The following is a 17,887-nucleotide window of genomic DNA, read 5'->3' on the forward strand; positions in this document are numbered from 1 at the left end:
TGGCAGAGCCAGGGGTTGCGGGGGGACATCTCTTGGCCAAGAGGCTTTCCGTGTAGGGAAGCTGGCCGGACTTTGGTAACATGGCTCTTTGAAGTGAATTTCACATCTTGGAATTCCATGCACTATTAAAATGATCATGACTATGGCCTTTAATACTTATTTCTAGTTTTTCTCCATCTGGCAGGGAAATAAATGCCATATTGTCCTGGAAACTGCCAGAAACTTCAAGTGGAGGCTCTTGTTTTTTTAAGAATGTCCACACTAGCTCTCATCACAGTGAAATGTTTAGACAACATCATCAACAAACAAACAACACACTGCTGCTGACCTTCTAGAAGGATGGAGCTTCTACCATAAATTATGCAATGTTTCTTTCACCTGTGTCTTGGCAGATGCTAGTCCTTCTGCCTGGAACATTCTGCCCCTTTCCTGCCACCTGCAATCTACTATTAACCCCCTTACATTCACACACACACACACACACTCTTTCTTTGTTCATCGCTATGCATTATTTAGGGGTTGCCCGACTTCTCCTTTCTTAGGGCAGTGTGCCCTGACCTGGAGTCCAGTCCCAGCGTCCCCCTCCTGTGCCTTCTTGGCACCCAATGATGCCCATCAGATAGTTCTTATCACACTGAATTGCACTTGTCTATCTGACTGTTTGCTTCACCCTCCAGAATCTAAGCTCTGTAAGGGCCCAGATCCCTTTCAAGCTGTTCATGAGCATAACCTCAAAACCACATGGACCCAAGCTAAGATGACTTTTTTCTGAGATAGTTACCTCTTACGGCATATTCGAAGATACTAAGGGACATTTTTTTCTATTGAAAGTGTTAGTCGCTCAGTTGTGTCTGACTCTTTGCAACCCCAAGGACTGTATGTAGCCTGCCAGACTCCTCTGTCCATGGAGTTCCCCGGGCAGGAATACTGGAGTGGGTAGCCATTCCCTTCTCCAGGGGATTGTTCCAACCCAGGGATCGAACCCTGGTTTCTTGTATTGTGGGAAGATTCTTTACTGTCTGACCCACCAGGGAAGCTCATTTTTTCTATTACTTTATTGTAAATAATGAAGCACTTTTCAAAAAATAAAATTAGTTCTGTGCTGATCTCAATCAGTGACAGTTTTGTATGTTTAAATGGGTCACTAACATAATTAGGTTGTTTTTTTTTTTTTTTGAGTTGTTTTCAGAATAACACCAGAGTTAGTAATTATTCCCGAGAATATGACCGCAAGATTGTAAGTATTTGAGATAATCGTAAGCAAGCCTCTTAATAATCATTTTACTGAGAGCAATACCAAAAGCAGTTATGTTTTGAAGACACTATTTCTACAGTTATAGAGTGAATGGAAAAATGAAATTGCCCTCATGCTATGGTAATGGCTACTTGTGGGCCCATCTGTAGATTCAAATGGCTGCGTCTCAACTTGATAGAATGAGAACTGTGATGTGCTGTGAAAAATGGTGGTAAACATGAGTGAGAATTGACTCTCGTGAATCACATGCATACCACTGATGATAAGAGTGCATGTGAAGAGTATAAGTACAATTGCTATAATGCGAAGGTGGAAAAGATTATTTCTAAGTGAATGTATCATTCATCCTTCATGTCACTCAAAATATGCTTATGAGTCCAAAATAACAGATTATGTAAGTAGAATTTAGCTATTTTACTGACAAAGTTGTTTCTGTATTGACGTTAGCAAAAAAAAAGAGGGGGGTTTTGTTATTGTAAACACGGAAGATGACTTTAGAGAAATAGCATCTATTTGGAGAACATACACAGGTTTGCTATTTGTTGATTCAGTGAGCATTGGCCAATGGGCTTCCCTGGTGGCTCAGATGGTAAAGAATCCACCTGCAGTGCAGGAGACCTTGGTTTGATCCCAGGGTCAGGAAGAGCCCCTGGAGAAGGGAATGACAAGCCATTCCAGTATTCTTGCCTGGAGAATCCCGGGGACAGAGGAGCCTAGCAGGCTACAGTCCATGGGGTCACAAAGAGTCGGACATGACTGAGTGACTAACACTTTCACACATTGGCCAATACAGGAAATAGGACTGTGATCTTTGCCTTCCAAATATGTGGTTGAGTATGGATTGAGTCACAATTTCTCATATTTCCCAGAAAACTCAAACCACATGTTAGAACCATTGCCATTGCTTTTTGCCTCATCCTATGTGTATCACATCCCTGCCCTCATCACCCAGGAACATGGGGTAAAGGACACTTAGCCATGGTACTCATGCCTTCATTGGTTCCAAGAAGACCTAAGCCAAACTGAGGAAGTCGAAAGCTTGTGATAGCTCGAGTAGCTGGAAAGTCTGTTCCTATGACCAGTCTGTTCCTGTGTTCTGCTTTCTGCCTCAGTTTTATCAGGGCTCTGAAGGTGTTCCCAGGACTCTGCTTCCCTCCCCACCGGCTCTCTTCCCCCTCCATCCTTAGCCAGACTTTTCCTCACATTGAAGGAAAGGGGGCCACAGCCCCAGGCCTGAAGTCCTCGCAGCTCAAGTCCAAGGGGAACACAGGTCTGCTGTGTCCAAGGTCCTGTCACAATTTCTGCGCATCTCCTCCACTCCAGCGGATCGTGGTCAGGTTGCTCACACATCCGCACGGCTGGGAACATACCCAGAGAGCATCCTGAGATGAGGATGAGGAAGGTTTTGCTCTTCACAGAGGGATGGGGGTTCAGCTGTCCAAGGAAGGATGCGTACAGCAAAAGCAACAGATGCCCACTCCTTTTTTATATGCTTCTGATTATAATGGTAGTCCATGTTAATTGTATATCATTCAAAACAATGGAAAGGAAAAAAAGAAGTAGCACGCACAGCCTCATCTCTCAGGGAGCTCTCTGAATAACATTTTTCCTTGCTTCATCCTAATTTTGTTCTCTTTGCATAATTTTTATTCAGTGGCAATCAGATACAGAGTCTTTGTTTTTACTTAAAATAATAAAAATTTTACCATACTGTGTGTAAACTTTTATAAACAATTTTGGTGGCTGCATTAAAAAGCATCCCATTTTCTATAACCATTTCCATTTTTCTTGTGTGGATCCACCCACCTGTACCAGATATCAGAGGCTGATCTCTGTCTTCCTGTCCTCCATCCAATCATTGAGGATGAGTTTGACCTCTTCATGACCTCTCCTTGGTGGCTCAGATGGAAAAGAATCTGCCTGCAATGCAGGAGACTTGGATTCATTCCCTGGGTCAGGAAGGTTCCCTGGAAAAGGAAATGGCTACCCACTCCAGTTTTCTTGCCTGGAGAATTCTGTGGACAGAGGAGCCTAGTGGGCTACAGAGTTGGACACCACTGAGCAACTAACATTTTCACGCGACCTCTCCGTATTTGCTAAGACTGGACTGAGGTCTTAGTAAATCCAGTAGACTGGCCCAGTGCTGTAGTTGTGATGCCAGTACACAGCTGCAGCACAGGGTGCTGTGCTGGGGCTGTTCTTTCTGGCTTGGGCTGTTGTTGATCTGTTTCCTGTCTGCTGAGACCAGATGAAAAGGTGGCTGGGCTCCTGGATCTCAGATCATCAGACACTCTTCTTCCACAGCCACTGTGGACAAGAGCGGTATGTTCCTTCCTTTGAAACATACACACAGAGCCCTTGTTATGTGCCAGTCATTCTACCAGTGCTGAAATAATGCTGGCAAAGCCAAAGCATGGGTCTCCGTCTTGATCACAGTCTTGTGAGAAAGACTGGCCTTGCGTGTGTACATGTGCTCAGTGACTTCAGTCGTGTCCAACTCTTTGCGACTGCGTGGACTGTAGCCTGCCAGACTCTTCTGTTCATGGCATCCTCCAGGAAAGAATACTGGAGTGGGTTGCCATGCCCTTCTCCAGGGGATTTTCCTGATTCAGGGATCGAAACTGGGTCTCTCATATCTTCTGAAATTGGCAGGCGGGTTCTTTACCACTAGCACCAGCCGGGAAGCCCAAGATTGACGTTAGTCAACGTGAAATACAAAATGACCACTGTGGTAAGTTGAGTGAAGAAGAGGGGAATGGCCTATGAGTCTCTGCCTTAGGGCATTTGATCTAGTCAGGGGTGGACTTTTTGAGGAAGTAATGATTGAATTGAGATCTGAGGGACAAAAGAAAAAAAAATGATGGGATAGAGAAGATGATTGGAGAACCCTGAAAAAAATCTCCTGATCCCTTGACTTTCTGCCTTAACTATATATTCTTCTGGCGCTTCTGTAAGAAAGATGATCAAAGAAGGCTACCCTGAGAAAGTGATGTTTGGGAGGAGACCTAAAGGGTTCAGGGAGGACACCCCCAGATATCTGAGGAGGATTGTCCCAGAGAGAGGAGACATTGCAAGAGCCCTGAGGTCGGACAGTGCCCCTGTGCCCCAAGAGCAGCAGGAGGGCAGTCTCTGGAGCCCTGGACTCACTGAAGGGGCACCAGGAAGGCGGCATCAGACAGTAGAGGAAAAGGGAAGGGTAGGTTCTTTTGGTCTTTTGAGAAGGAATTGGATTTGAGTGGGATGTAGAACCATGGAAAGGTTTGGAGTTGGGTGGCTTGATCTGACTTATATTTAAAAGAAACAGGAGGAGGCATTACATAGAGTAAAAGCTGCAAATGCAGTGATGCTCAGAGCATATTTATATTTTCATTTTACAGAGAGGAATTGAAGGCTCAGATTTAAACCTGACTAAAGTCTTTCAGTGCCTCGATTTGACTTGCACTCAAGGGTAGCTGATCCCTTTCTACCCTGCTGGAATACTATATGTGTGTGGAGGGGGGTCAGGCATATTGATAGAAATGTAGGACCAAACAGTACTTGAAATTTGGATTTAAAAAAAAAAACTTTTTCATGTAAGTTGTTATAAAATCTCATGACTTTTTGTTTGTTTGTTTGTTTTACCCGCTGTGGCATCATCCTTAAGTCTTATACTCTAGTTCATTGTATAGGTGTACTGTCTTCAGGTAACTCATCTCCTATTATTATTATGTTTTAAATTAAAAACCTAAGAAAATATGTGCATCAAAAATGTTTCCATACTTCTCAGGGAAAGGGTCAACTATCCCAAGGAAAATATTTTAAAGCCTGTTTCCTTCTGCTGACAAGTTGATAGGTGAAAAACTGCTTTAAAACTCTAATGCTGCATTGGCCTTTTTACTTTAAATTACTTAAAATCGTGTCTAAAAAATCACATTTTCACATTTTGTGAAATCAGCATGAAAGTACTCCAAACTACTAATTAAGCAGAATTGGAGATGCAGTCCATAGTTCATGATGAAAGACTATATTGTGTGTAGAAGTTAAAATGCCTGTATTTCCATATGTTAAAGAAAAAAAATCAATGGGAAAATGTTCCGTCCTCACCCTCCAAAAGATTAGATTTTAATGTTTTCATTGGTTTTGATGATGTTGACTTTATACATTGTTCAGTTCTCTTTAATCCTATTGCCCTTAGGAGTCTAATTTCTCCCCTGTTGTCATTTCTGTTACTTTCCCTGGATTTACAGGGTCAGCCTTTCTTTTCAGGCTTTCAAGTTTCTCTTGCCTCGTTTACCATTACACCTCAAAGAAGGGAACTTGTCTCCTTTTCCTTAAGAGCTCTCAGTGCTGTGGACTAGAGAGGGCCCACAATATATAAGAAAAGACATCACAAGTTTTCTCAGGATCAAGGCCAGCAGTTGGTCCTTCTACAATACTTCACGTGGTAGAATGAGAAACAGAACATTATTCAATTAAACCTCTGTGGCTCACCGCTGTAGCAACAAATAGAGGTTATTTCTGCAGCCGTTTTACCTGCCTTAGAAGGAGAATTCCCTAAGTACAGAGAAACAGAGTTGTACCAAAGAACCAATTTTTAAGAGTATTCAACTGCAAAAGTGATGCTTTTCTACTTGCAAAAGAATTTGCTTTTGCTCTTGTCTGAGACAGAAGGAATGTTCCTTTTCCGTCTTTTTCCTCCATTGCCATGTGTTATGATAGAAAAAACTATCCATGTTCCTGTAGATTACCTTGTAGAAGATGCTTGTGGCGATGGAGCCAGCTCTGCTGTCCCTATGGGCAGATGTGTAGGGGCTGCAGACTGTGGGTTGGAAGGATGGGAAGGACCTGCATCCCAGTTTCAGAGGCTCAGGCATCATGCATTTTGAGCCAACATCTCCCAGAGCCAGCGAGCTTCCCAGGTGGCACTAGGGGTAAAGAATCTGCCTGCAGTGCAGGAGACTCAAGGACATGGGTTCAATCCCTGGGTCGAGAAGATCCTCTGAAAGAAGAAATAGTAACCCACTCTGGTATTCTTGCCTGGAGAATTCCGTGGACAGAGAAACCTGGAGGACTACAGTCCATGTGGTCATGCACTCCCAGAGCCAAGGGTAAACTTCCTCATCAATTCTCATAGCACAGGATCACGAGAACTTGTTGAGGTCACTCTCTTCTTGAGTTACTTAGCTAGGACTTTACAAAAATACGTGAGATAACCAAAGATATAGCCCATGCCCAAGGAAGGTGCTCCTCTTTACAGACGAGAGGTGGCACCTCTCTCAGGAGCTGGCTCCTATGGCAGCCTTACTTCCTGGGACATGGCAGGGAGGCACCATGCCCGGTACACAGAGCTGGCTCTCCATGGGTAGGGCCCCTCGAGTTTGAGCTCTTATACTTATTAACTGTGTGACGTTGGGCTGGCAGTTTTAAGTCACCTAGGTTTTGGCTCCTCATCTGCAAATGGGAAGAGCAGTACTTTACAAGGTTCTTATGAGGATTACAAGAGATAACATTGAAAGTTCCTGGCATAAAGCCTGGCACATGAAAGGCATATAATTGATGGCTGCGTGCTCCTCTTGCAATCCACATGAAACCCAGCCTCTCTCCAGAGAGTCACACACAGTCTCATTCCCCTCTCATTCCCCTGACATGACCATACAAAGCCATTTTCTTAGTTTTTCTATTCAGACTTTATAATGTCTATTTGGATTTGAATCACTTGTAATACCCAAATCATTAAATATATGTTAAATATTATATAATATAGTCTAGTAATATAAAGTAATATATATTGGGCTTCCCAGGTGCCACTAGAGGTAAAGAACCCACCTGCTGGTGTGGGAGATGTAAGAGACCTGGGTTTAATCCCTGGGTCAGGGAGATCCCTTGGAGTAAGAAATGGCAACTCACTCCAATATTCTAGGGCTTCCCTGGTGGCTCAGTGGTAAAGAACCTGCCTGCCAGTGGAGAGGATGTGGGTTCAATCCCTGGGTCGGGAAGATCCCCTGGAGAAGGAAACGGCAACCCACTCCAGTATTCTTGCCTGAGAAATCCCGTGGACAGAGGACGCTGGCTGGCTGTAGTCCATGGGGTCACGAAAGAGTCAGACACAACTTGGCGACTAAACAGCAATATATTTTAATATAATTTTAAATATATAAATCTATGTATTTACTAAAGCTCGTACTAACTTTCATTCCAAAGTCAGTGGGAGGCATCCACATTTATAGGATAAAAGAAGAAGAGGTAATGTAAAAAATAAAACAATGATGGCATACAGTTTTGAATTGAAGCTCACTGTGAATGGGAACCTGCTGGATGTCCTGTTGGGTACAGAGCAGAGATGCATTTACCACCCTCGCTGGAGTGTAGCAGGGTGTCCCATGTGGTGTCACGTGACACTGGGCTTTTCTGTGAATGCATCATATCGTTTCCTCCTATCAAGCTTAATGTCAATTCACATGCTTTCTTTTCCAGCTCAATTGAAAACAAATTCCTTCTTTCCAATCCTTTATTTACGAATTGGATTTTTTTTTTCAGGGAGGGGCATGGAGTTACTGAGGTCAGTCCTTTTTCACATTTTAGATGAATCTCATTGTTCCATCCTGTTGATCTTTTTGAATTTTAAATTCATCCACAAATACATTAGTTATTCCTTCCAGTTCTGTGTTGCCAGTTAACTTGTTAGGCATGTTAATATTTCTATCTGAAGTATTAATGAAAAACATTTGCTGGGGGGCACCCCACTGAAATCCAGATATGATTGGTCTGTGACATTTTCCAGCTGCTTCAATCTGTAATAATTTATTCCAGGTGACCCCACATTGGCTCCTAGTGATCTTACATCTTTTCCTGAGTATTTATAGATCATATATTTAATCGTTAATTGTTGTCTCCTGCCTGGAACTGATTTCACTCTCACTTGCCTGTCGTTAGAAATAACCATAGCCTTTTCATTTTTTCATGTAAATCCAGGAAACTTGACTATTTTCAGGCATAAATGCCTCTCCTATTCTTTAAACATTAAAAAAAGTGACTCAGCCATGTCTTTTTTGCAAGTAGTTTTTGCACTTTAGAAAATATTTGAAACCAGAAATTTTGGGTATTTTTAGCTCATAAGCCCTCTAGGGTTCTTTCCTTATTGGGGATTCTTCTTCTACTTTCCCCTGACTCAGATTATCTTCTCTTATCAGGTTTATTTAACTTGTTTCCAGAACTTTACTCATCCATAATCTCCTTAGACTCTTTGTTTAGTTAACAGTCCCAACAGAGTCCTATTAATTCCAAGTCATCTCTGATCACCTCATTTCCCCCTTCATCTAAATTACTGCAACAACTTTTTTTTTTTTTAGTATTTCATGCATAAAATTTTAATTTCTAGGCTATAGAGTATGTTTATCTTCTTTGTTTAGATTGAACATTTCTTGAAAGCAAGAGCTCTTTCTTGTCCTTGTCCTACCTTTTAGCCACTAAGTTATCTTATCTATGCAGTGGGTATTGAGAACAATTTGCTGACCTAATAATAATAACAAAACCTTCTTTTCATTGCCAGATCATCACACACCTGGAGTTAGATTTCTGATGGCCTCTGCCAGTCAAAGATGAGTTGCAAAGCTGTAACTGAATTAAAGTCATAAATTTCACGGTAGGAGAATGTACTTTAAAGATCAACTGTTTTTCATTGGTTGAGTTGGGATTCTTTATGTTGTAAAAGGTAGACATCCTCCTTAACCTGAATTAAATAATAAAATAATTAATTGTCTCCTGTAACTGAGAAATCCAAAGTCCAGGCTGGCTTCACACGAAATGACATTGTAATCAATGTCACCAAGAATTCACTGTCTTTCCAGCTTTCCCCTCTTATTCAACAGTGTGAGCATAATTCTCATGTTCTATATTATTTTCTATTGCTGCTCTAACAAGTCACTACATAGTGTCTTAAAACAACGTACATTTCTTATCCCGTGGTTCTGGAGGTCAAAGTTCTGCAAATGGATCTTATACTGCTGCAATGAAGGCATCCAGAGGGTTGTGATCCTCCTGGAGGTTCTAGGGGAGAATCCCTTTCTTGTTTTTCCAGTGTCTGAGACTACCTGAAATCCAGGTAGACCTCTATACTGTACTGTAGGAGGATAAATTTGTGTTGCGAAAGTCACTGAATTTTCCAAATATATGTATAAATACACATACATGCATATGTACATATACATACATGCATGGTTTTATAAAGTTAAAATCAAGGTATTAGTAGCTCTTTACTCCTTCTGTAGGATCTAGGGCAGGATCTGGTTTTTGGCTTCTTCAGCCTTCAGAGGCTGCATTCCTTGGCCTGTGATCCCCTCCAGTAATTGCATTATTCTGCCCTGACCACCTCTTTCCCCATCACATCTCCTTCTCTAACTATGATTTTATGCCTCCCTCCTGTTTTCTCAGAACCCTCATGAATACATAAGCTCACTGGAATAATCCAGGATAATCTCCCCAACTCATGATCCTTAATTTTGTCACATCTGAGAACAGTCACAGGTACAGGGATTAGGATGTGGGCATCTTTGGAGGAGAGGAGGGAAATTATTCTACCTACCACAGGTTCCTTATAGGGAGCTGGTGGAAGCACCAAGATTTCTCCTAAAGCACCTCTGTTAAAGCATGTATGTATCTGTATGTATATACACACACCTGCGCACACATATACATGTATGTGTTTGCTCAGGCACTCAGTTGTGTCTGACTCTTTGAAACCCCATAGATTGTACCTGCCAGGCTCCTCTGTCCATGGAGTTTCCCAGACAAGAATACTGGAGTGGGTTGCTATTTTCTACTCCAGGGAATCGTCCTGACCCAGGGATTGTCCCTGCATTTCTTGCATCTCCTGCATTGGCAAGTGGATTCTTTCACTGTGCCCCCTGGGAAGCCCATACACACACACACACACAGACGCACACACATATTGTTGAAGTATAGTTGATTTACAATGTTGTATTAGTTTCTAGTGTACAGCAAAGTGATTTGGTTATACATGAAAGAAGTGAATTAAAGTGACAGTTGCTCAGTCGTGTCTGACTCTGCGACCCCATGGACTATACAGTCCATGGAATTCTCCAGGCCAGAATACTGGAGTGGGTAGCCTTTCCCTTCTCCAGTGGATCTTCACAACCCAGGAATTGAACTGGGCTCTCCTGCATTGCAGGTGGATTCTTTAACAACTGAACTATCATAATACATAATATATACATATTATTTTTCATATTCTTTCCCATTGTTGTTTGTTATAGGATAGTGAATCTAGTTCCCTATGCTATATAGTAGGACCATGTAGTTTGTATATTTTATGTATAGTAGTATGTATCTGCATAAACTTCTTATTTATCCCTAACCCTCCTTTCCCTTCGGTAGCCATAAGTTTGTTTTCTATATCTGTGGGACTGTTTTATGCTTCATAAATAAATTCATTTGTGCCATATTTTAGATTTCACATGTAAGTGATATCATATATTTATCTTTCTGACTTACTTCACTTAGTATGATAATGGCTACATCTATCCATGTTGCTGCAAATGGCATTATTTCATTTTTATGGCTGAGTAGTATTCCACTGTGTGTGTGTGTGTGTATGTGTGTGTGTGTGTGTGTGTGTGTGTGGTGTATACATATATATATACCACATTTCTTTATCCATTCTTCTGTCAATGGACATTTAGGTTGCTTCTATATCTTAGGTATTGTAAATAGTGCTACTGTGAACATAAGGGTGCATGCATCTTTTTGAGTTATATAATAGTTTTCTCCAGATATATGCCCACAAGTGGGGTTACTATATCATATGACAACCCTATTTTTAGTTTCTTAAGGAACCTCCATACTGTTTTCCATAGTGGCTGCACCAATTTACATTCCTATCAAGAGCATAGAAGGATTCTTTATTTCTTCATATCCTCTCTATCATTTGTTATTTGTAGACTTTTAATTTTCTTTTTAATTTTCTTCTTTATTACTGTTTTAATTGGAGGATAATTGCTTTACGATGTGTTGTTGGTTTCTGCTATACATACATCAACATGAATTAGCCCTAGGTATACAAATTTAATGATAGCCACTGTGACTGGTGGACAGTAGTACCTTGTGGTAGTTTAGACTTACATTTCTCTAATAACTAAAGCTTACATATTTTCATACACTAGAGGGAAGAGCGATTTATTCTAGCAGTACCCCAGTGTGAGACAGAGAGCTTCTTATTCTGAAGCCTCAGAAATGACTCCTTTGCTCTGATTGGCTGGTGGGCTGAGCTCTGAGTTTATAATCTTGATTGTGAAGATAGGCTCCTCTGTAAGACTGAAGGGACTAAGAATCCACCTCCTCACGTTTGTAGCTGAGAATATGGAGGAACAGCAAGGTATGAGACTGGTTACCAAAATACGAAAGAATGCATTCAGAGCAAAAAGAAAAACCACTAATAAACATCAGTTAAAAGGCATCCCTTCACCCCATAGCTGTAAATTAGCCGAGGGCAATGACCATATCTTATTTATAGCTGTATATTCTGTATAGCGGTCCATGGGGTTGCAAAGAGTCAGACATAACTTGGGAACTAAATAACAACAATTCTGTATAGATATTACATAGCCCAAATGTTTAATATAATAGTTAATGTTCTTCAGTAAATGACTAAATGGTGAATTGCTACATTGTCATGTTCACATGATTTGACTGTCAGTATCATTGAATCCATGGCCTATCATGTTCCATTGGACTAGATACTATTGGTTTGGCAAATAAATTTCTAAAGCATGTTATTGAAAGTGTCTAACATCAGGTCATGATATTGAGAGAAGAATAGGAGTAGTCTAAGAGTATTAGTTTTTTGAATTAAGGTTGATTAAGGTTGGCCAAGAAATGTAGTTCCACAATGGGAATCCTAGAAGGAATTACCTATTTTTAATGTGATGTCCTCTTGGGCTAATCTCAGAAAACCAGTGTTCCAGATTTCCCTCACCTCAGACACACACACACACACACACACACACACACACACACACACACACACACACACACACACACACACACACACACACACACACACACACACACACACACACACACACACACACACACACAAACTTAGGGTACATGCAGTTTGAAGAAATAGAAGTATTGATTAATTTCCCTTTTGGGCATAAAGTGTGTGTGGGTACCTGTATTTTAGTACCTGATTAAACCCAAGAAAGGGACTCTCAGCACCAAATGTCATAAAGACTATGTGAAGATGATTAATTACACTAAACTCTTCCCTCCTCTTACTGCTCCAGTCTTGTAGTTTCCTTTTGTCCTGATAAGTGGGCCTCACACTTATCAGGGCTTATAAGTTGTAAGTGGGCCTCACACGCCTGAGAGGAGCAGTGAGAAGGTGCTAGGTTTCCCAAGTATAAATTTTCTGTGAATCAGAAAATATTGATGCTGTTTCTAAGAGAAGATACCTAAATCAAGCTGGAGTCATCTCTCTCAGAAAAAAAAGAGGGGCTACTGGGCAAGTGAGTACAAGCAACTGTCAGAAGCACAATGAATAATTGTGAAACCAACTAAATATGTAGGAGGATGATAATTCGATGATCTTTTTAGAAAATCATTGGTTGGTGGGCAGCTGATCTCTATGATTCAGGGTACGTGAGTCAAGAACTATAGGGAAGAGTAACTTAATCACTATTTGTTCTGTTAGACTTAATAATGTCAATTTAAAGGAATGTGAACACTATGGGCCATTTTGGATCCTATCCTCCCATTGTTTGTGGACATTCTTTTACTGATGAAGGGAACAGAGGACTTCATCACTCTCTCATGAAGAGATTGCAACTGTTTCCTTGTACCATACTTTGTAGACCAGTGATTCTTTCCATTGTTTCAGCAGAGGGCATGCTTGAATTCATTTTGTACATCTAATGAAAGCTAAAGATTCCCTCTTAAAGAAAAAAAGAGCATGAGCGCAGAAGTCAGTCATTTTTTCATAAAATGTCAGGATGCTCATGAAATCCCTGAAACTTGTCAGCAGGGTTCCCTACTGAGGGTCCCTCCATAGACCCAGTTAAGAATCCTTGTTCTTGACCTTGAGCTCTTATCTCCGGATACCTCATCCTCAGCTAAGGAAAGCTTTGAGTATTTTGAGAAATTTGGGGGTCAGCAAAGAGTTCCATTCCATTCCACAGGGCCCATTCATCTAAGTTATTTCTGGAGGTGTGATCTGGAAACCACAGGTACTTTTTCTTTTAACTTTTCCAAGACAGAAAGGGGCGGACATGGCTGATGATCTAGAAACACTGTTGCCAAGTTTTGGTATCATGGGACTTTTCCTGATGATTGTAACCTGTATTTTTCATTCTTGGATCCTGTATTCCTCTTTTTGAATAGATAGTCCATTTTCTCCTCTCAGACACTAATGAATAGACAGCGTAATGCAGTGTGGAATGGAAAGAAGAACCTGCAACTAAATATCTCCTTAAAAGACAGAACTTCTATCCAAGTGGCATTTCTATTTATCATCTTTGTGGCCAGGTTCATTCCTTTTAGGGCTTCCCTTGTGGCTCAGATGGTAAAGAATCTGCCTGCAGTGCAGGAGACCTGGGTTCGATCCCTGGTGGGAAGATCCCCTGGAGAAGGGAATGGCTACCCACTCCAGTATTGTTGCCCAGAGAATTCCATGGACAGAGGAGTTTGGCCAGCTATGGTCCATGGGGTCATAAAGAGTCAGACATGACTGAGCGACTAACACTTCCACTTTTCCTGCTAGATCTATGAGGGTGCAAAGTCCCTCTTCTCAGAAGAACTTGAGATCCTGCAGTAGAGATACAATTGCAAAGAAAGTCAGCTTAACGCAGTTGCCTGAAAGGGCTCCACTGATCACCCTTCCAAAATTTCATGCTGTGTGTATGTGTTTAGTTTGCTTCATTTTATGACTCAGGGATTGGAGGAGTCCCTCTCTTGTTATCCCAGACCTTCTTCTCATTACACAGACCATCATATTTATCATGCTGCTTTATAATTATCCACTTAACGCCACTCTCCCAACAGATCATGAACCCCTGGAGGATAGAAGCTGAGTCTTATTAAACTTCATTCTCGCATTTCCTGGAAGCTAACAGGGTACCTGGAACATGGTAAATGCTTTAAAATTGGTTAAATAAAGCATTGAATCCTGTCTCCAGAAGAGAGAACACAGGTGAAATAAGACATCTTACAAAAAGAGGCCCCTAGCTGCTTTGTCAGGAAAAAGCAGACTGGTATTTGTCCCTTGTGTGTCTGGACCTCAGTTTCTCCCTCCCCAGAAGGGAGTTGGATTAAGTGATTTTTTTTCCCCAAGGAAACATTCTAGTTTTAAATAATGCGGGCAGAGAAGGAAGGAAACACTGTGCCCCCTCTGACTCAGCCTAAATACCTGCCTAGATTTTCCAGTCAAAAATGATTTCCCAAAGATTGAATGTCAAAAGAGATAGCTGCAAACGCTCCCCCCTCCCCCACACTCATGGTATTTGCCAGACCCATTGACAAAAGTGACTTCCCACGCTTTGCCCACAGAGGGCATCCCTGCTCATTGATATGTAGACCCAGCGAATGCAGCTGCTGGAAGCCTCCTCCGACCGCTTTTCTTTTCTTTTTTTTTTTCCCCTCCAGCATCTCTCAGCCCCCACCGCCTTCCCCGTGGAATCTTTGCCTGATCCAGTTCGTTTCCCTCCGGTCTCCACATTTTCCCTTCCAGCCCTCCACTTCTCCGGATCAATGGATAGTACATACGGCTCCAACTCCTAGCTCACACATATCCGGCGGACACCCCAGTAACAAGTGAGCGCGCTCCACCCCGCAGCCCCGGCCTCTCGTCCCTGGGTCCCCTCCGCACTTGGGGGAGAGACAGGCAGCATCCCCAGCTTTCGCGCACGGATTCTCCTCTTCTACTTTACCCGGCGAGGACAGGGAACCAGCCCCAACCTTTTGATGCAAAGCCCAGACACAGGATCGCTTCGCGTCTCCCCTTGGTCCCTTCTGGATATCCTGTGTATTGATGCTTCGCCAGCCCCGCGGAGAGCTGCCTTTGCTCCGACGACGCCGGTTCCCTCTGTTTCCTTGAGTTAGTTTCCCGAGGTTTTACCGGGGCTTGAGATCTCTTGGACCCAGTGGAACTTTTTGCTGCCTCTTTTTGCTGCTGATTCTGCCAGTGGACCAGGAAGAAGGCTTCGGAGGCAGAAGAGGCGCAGGGGAGGTGGAGGAGGACGACGAGGAGGAGGAGGAGGAAGCCGAAGGGGCTCGGCGCGCGCGTGTGTGCGTGTGGTGTGTGCATGTGTACTCGCGTGTGTGAGTGCATGTGTGTGAGTGTTGCCGCTGCCCAGGACCCCCGGCCCCGAAGGTGTTGGCTGAAATATGGAGAATAGTCTTGGATGTGTTTGGGTACCCAAGCTGGCTTTTGTACTCTTCGGAGCTACCCTGCTCAGCGCACATCCTCAAGTCGCCGGTGAGAGGTTCTTTCCTTTCTTCTCGTCGCCCCCGCCCCTCTCACCCCCCTCCTTCTCCCCATTTCCTTTGGCTCTAGTAGAATTGGGGTAGGGGGAGAACAGGCAACATGCGGGGCACTCGCTCCGTGCCCCATTTCCTCATCGATGATAAAAGATGGGAAGACTTTTTCCCCCCTGGGAGCGGAGGATGTTGGCGGCTGGGGAAACGGGCGCCCCTTCGCTTTTTAAAAACAAATCTGGTGTTTCTCGCATGCATCTCTGCTTTAGCAAATATTTGCGTCGGTTGGGAGAGCTGGAGGTCTGGGGCAGGGAGGAGGCAGGTGATGGGGATATCGTTGAAAGGAAATGGGTTGAATCCTCCTCCTCGGAAAGCTACGAAGCAGGGGAATTGGGGCAATAAGACCGAGTGGAGGATATCCTGGAGGGGGGGTTGGAGGGGGGCTTTGAGGGTGTCTGTGCGGAATGTAGCTGGTGGGGCTGGGGCGTCTGTATGTGATTTCTGGCGCCTCCGGTTTGGATTTTTAGACTTACTGATTGAAAATCGAGAAAGGGCCAGCTGATGTGTTTTGGTACTTCGCAGGAGGGGTTGGTGGTTCCCAAAAGCGGTTGCAGAGTTGCCAGGAGGAAGGAGGCGTGTTGTGTTTCATTTTTTAACAGTGAATGCGGCTCTTGAGCTAAGTCTACACATATCTTCAGGACACTTCCAAACTCCAAATGATTGATATTCCGAGAAACCAGCCCCCCTGGCCCTTGTCCTTGGCAAGCGCAGTTTCTAATTAAAAATGGCAAAAGTGTGTGGGGCCGGATTGAGTTAGAGCAGGAAGAAGAGGCATCTAAGGGATGCTCAGGGCTGCGGCAGTCTCTGAGCTGGAGGAGCCTGGAGGTTTCGACCGCCGGGAGAAAATCATAATATATTAATAATAAAAAAATCCCAAATGACTCATTATAACAGTTCCCTCGTTTTGCCGGCCTCATCCCAAGTGTAAACGGACACTGGGGTATAGGGAGTGGGCCCGGCGAGGAAGGAGGGGATAGCAGCTGGCTGAGCATTCAACTCCCTTCGGAAACGACCTTTCCCCAAATCCCAAAGAAAAGGAGCCGCGGGCAGGGACCAGGCGTTGGGCGGGAGCTCCCCAGGCTGCGCCTCGGAAATTAACAGGGAACAGAATGGAAACTGTGTCCCAGCTCCCATCCTCTCCGTAGCCTGAAGCTGCGGCTTTCTTGTTCCTGCTAAGTGCTGCTGCGCGGCCCGGGTTGCAATCTCCAGTGGAGAAGGCGCCTCTCTGGTTGCTAGGGATTCAGAGTCAAACACCAGGCTCCCCAAGTCTGGACGCGGCTTCACAGAAACAGGAATCTGCGCATCCACACCGACCGACTCCTCACCAGCCCTCATCAGCCTGCCAGAGGAGTGTGTGTGTGTGTGTGTGTGTTCCCGCGCTGGGCACGCGTACCAGCGTTTGTGCGCCCGGCAGCCGGTCCTCCCTGGCTCCCTCCCTTTACAGGTTGGTCTCCTCCCGGCTCCTCTCTCCCGGAGCTTTGTCCTCAGCAATTACTCCCTCGGAAGGTGGGCGGGGAATATCCCGCAGTAAAGCGATAATGAAAGGTGGCTCTAAAATTTCCTCCTGCTGCCCACAGACACTGGAGGAGCTCCGTCCTTCGGGTCCAGAAGACTGCCTTGCACTCTCAGTTGGGGAGCCGGCCAAGGCAGAGAGCGGGGAAGTTCACAAGGGCATGCTTGCTGGGTAGCAAGTCTACCAGAGCCAGGCCTGAAACGCCTGGGCTGAAGATACTGTATTAGACAAGGAAGGTGTGCAAAAATGGATAACGATGTTTTGTCAGTTACACTGAAATATTTCAAAGCCATTTCCCGAGTGTCTTCTGTGGAGAGTAGGGGTAAAGAAATGGAGATTGATTTTATATATATATATATATATATATATTTACTGACATTGAAATTAATTAAATATCCCCTTTCCACTTATTTATGTTTCTTATCTAGAAAGTTAAGGCCAGATATTAACTCCTCATTGGAGAAGTCTGTGATTGAAAAGGCAGACAAAAGTCTATATATATGAGGGATGTGCCTGTGGACAGGCTTGTGGATCTCAATCTGTCAGCTCCTCTCTGCTTCTAAATCCATTTCTGTTATTTGCAGATGTGATGT

The 17,887-nt window shown here is 43.5% G+C and overlaps 1 protein-coding gene across 1 annotated transcript in view; it reads left to right on the forward strand.

The window, feature by feature from the left end:
• Nucleotides 1–17,887, forward strand: part of DCC (DCC netrin 1 receptor) — a 1,991,552-nt gene that overhangs the window by 734,161 nt on the left and 1,239,504 nt on the right. Inside the window, exon 9 of the mRNA XM_081562140.1 lies at nucleotides 8,784–8,876. The gene's annotated coding sequence lies outside the window, so the exon portion shown is untranslated. The remainder of the gene's footprint in view (nucleotides 1–8,783; nucleotides 8,877–17,887) is intronic.

This window comes from Giraffa tippelskirchi, chromosome 14 (genome assembly GCF_054371585.1).
Source record: "Giraffa tippelskirchi isolate mGirTip1 chromosome 14, T2T-mGirTip1v1.2.pri, whole genome shotgun sequence".
Lineage (NCBI taxonomy): Eukaryota > Metazoa > Chordata > Mammalia > Artiodactyla > Giraffidae > Giraffa > Giraffa tippelskirchi.